This window comes from Marmota marmota, unplaced genomic scaffold (genome assembly GCF_001458135.2).
Source record: "Marmota marmota marmota unplaced genomic scaffold, marMar, whole genome shotgun sequence".
NCBI classification, from domain to species: domain Eukaryota; kingdom Metazoa; phylum Chordata; class Mammalia; order Rodentia; family Sciuridae; genus Marmota; species Marmota marmota.
The window spans coordinates 81-2,837 of NW_026000157.1; the positions used below are offsets into that span (position 1 = coordinate 81).

The window sequence follows — 2,757 nt, forward strand, 5'->3', positions numbered from 1 at the left end:
TTTCAGCATTGCCTATAAATAAATAAAAATAAAGGTCCATTGACAATTAAAAAATATTTTTTTTTAAAAAAGAAACACAATTGAGTTAACTTTTAGGGCAATCTGGAATTCATAACATTTGTCAAATAATTAAAGAGAATTATAAATTACTCTTAGACTATAATTATTAAAAATTCTTTGTTGTGCTTTCTCCATTTATCTTCAGTTTATCCTGTACCCAAAAGTTAGGGTAAGGGAACAGTAAAATGGTGCCCAAACCTCAAGCAATAGAAGTTGCTATAACTGAACACTAACCTACCTTTATCACTTCCATAATAATAGAACACTGTTTTGCTGAGAGCACACCACCGTTTCTGCCATTCAAATCCCAAAAAGCTGTGATCTGCAATAAAAGGGGAGAAAAAATAGTTTAGATAACACACATGCCATACAAATATAAGGCCATCTCCTGGTAAAAGGAAAAATTAGTTAATATAACTTCTATGGTTGCTTTTAGCTCTAAAATTCTATGACTAATTAGTATGTATCCTCTATTCCAAGAGACAAAAAAAAAAATCCCAATAAAGCTAAAAGTAATAAAGTAAAGCAGAGATGGTGCTTGCCACTCTTTTGTGATCAACTGCCTGGTAACCAAACTTCCCTGACAGAGAGAGTTTCAGAAAGGTGTCCTATGTGTAGCCTTGAGATAATTTATTCATCTGGGTTTTGGTTTCTAATCTGTTATAAAAAGGATGGTAGGAGGAGCTGACCTAGATTATTTCTATTAAATCTTTCAGCTTTAAAATTCAGCTAAGAAAGCTCAGAAAAGCAAACAGAATATAAACAAAAGAGCCCAAAGGGATTACCCAAGAGATAAGCAGAACAGTAATGAAGAGACTTTCTGCCCTTCACTTCCCATATCATAACACCACCTCCATATTTCATTTCCATTAAACTTTGGTGTTGAAAGAATGAGACCATCTGGTCAACTCCCAATTATTATGGCCAATGGAGAGGAACACTGAAACGAATAAAAACAGTGGCAAGACAAGATGCCAGGCTTGATCTGAACCAGTCCTGGTGTGTGCCAGGTTGGGTGCAGGACAGAATGCTGCTCAACAGGATGGTTAACAGTGAGAAATCCCATCCTTGGGAACAGTAATGGCCCACAGCTTTCCTAGAGGATGGGGAAATAGTGCCTGAATAATTCATAAACAGCTCAGGCTGACAACTAAAAACCTGACCTAATGTTTTGTTATTTAAAATGATTTAAAGCTAAAAATTATATTATTTTATGGTTTGGATAATGTCATCCAGATTTTCTTATGGTCCTAAACTCTTCTACTTAAAGAGCATACTGGCTACACATGTATACTGCATGTATACTGCAGTATTCTCTCTTTATATTTTATCTAAGGAGGAAACCATTTTTAGATTTTTCATTAGACTCTTACAGCCTACCTTTTCTGCGTTTTTCAAGGTAGCCAGCCTTCAGGATGAAAGGAAGGTCCTGCGCTGCAATTGGAGGAAACTGGTTTCCTGTGGAAAGTGGAGAAGAAAAACAAAATTGAGGTAGATAATGCATTTTAGAAAAACCAAGTGTCAGACCTCATTAGAGTCAGTGTACTTTTAATTATTGAAATTGTTTAAATTCCCATTAGTCTTGTTTCAGGTCCATTCCATAGACTAGTCCCTCTTTTCCTATAAATCTCAAGAGCAAAAAAAAAAAAAAAGTTCTTCCCTCCTACGTCTTAATATATTATAGTCCCCAAATACAGAAATGTTCTACAACTGAATGACCTTGAGAGGGTAATATTTTTCTATTTATATTTCTATAAGGACAGGACTTAAAAACTATTAATGGATAAATGCAATAAATCCCTGAAAGAAAGATCAGAAATTTTAAAAAATCATATAATTCTTTACATTTTTATAGATTAACTCTTCAAGAATTTCAATGCATTTTGGCTGTTACTTGCAATATCCTTATTCCTACCAAGTAAACATAAAATTATTTTTCTCAAAATTAAATGCTAAAATTTGTTTCTCTGAGTCCCTAACAAATATTCTTTCTCCCTGATTGTACTTGCAGATAATCTTACAGACATTCAAGTAAATGAGTATTCTTTAGATTTTTCTAGGGAAAAGAGTCTAAAAACTAGATTTATCGGATAGAACAATCAAAAACAAATATTGGATCCCTATAAAAAAATCTAAAGATTAAACCTAGAGTTAAGTCAAATTACAAATTTGTGTATTTATGGTGATGGGTGATAGGTAACTCAATAGTTTCACAAGGATCCACCATTTTTATAAACTTCATTAGAAATATAATAGTTATACCCAGCATTTTACTAGAATTCTAACAATTGAAAACCACCAATTTAATTAAAGTTTCTATGGAATACATCCAATAGAATAAGTTTTAATATAGCATATGATAGAAATGTGTTTGGTAGGAAGCTGATTATATATAAATTCATCACAAAATTTTATCAGTTTTTAAAAAATATCCCAGGAATTATGGTACTGTAGGTATAAAATTATAGACACATTTCCTGAAGAAATAAACCTTAAAGTTAAATCAATAATTTCAGTTCCCTGATGGATTAATTTCACTCAGTAAGTACAAAACAGTATAGTGATAGTGATGATAGTGGTCTGATTTAGATCACTGAGGAGGAGTTAAATGTTCTTTACATTCAGAATAAATAATTTTCAAATCTTAAGAAAACTCAAATTATTACTTTTAGCATAGCTTTCAAGTTTAAAAAAAAA

The 2,757-nt window shown here is 32.0% G+C and overlaps 1 long non-coding RNA gene across 1 annotated transcript; it reads right to left on the bottom strand.

Annotated features, from left to right (window-relative positions):
- Positions 1-298: 298 nt before the first annotated feature.
- LOC125611592 lies at positions 299-1,872 on the bottom strand. Its single transcript, XR_007341793.1, has 2 exons — positions 1,441-1,872; positions 299-382 (listed from the first exon to the last, which is right to left on the bottom strand). It is a non-coding gene; the product is annotated as an uncharacterized LOC125611592 (long non-coding RNA).
- Between the last annotated feature and the right edge of the window lie 885 nt (positions 1,873-2,757).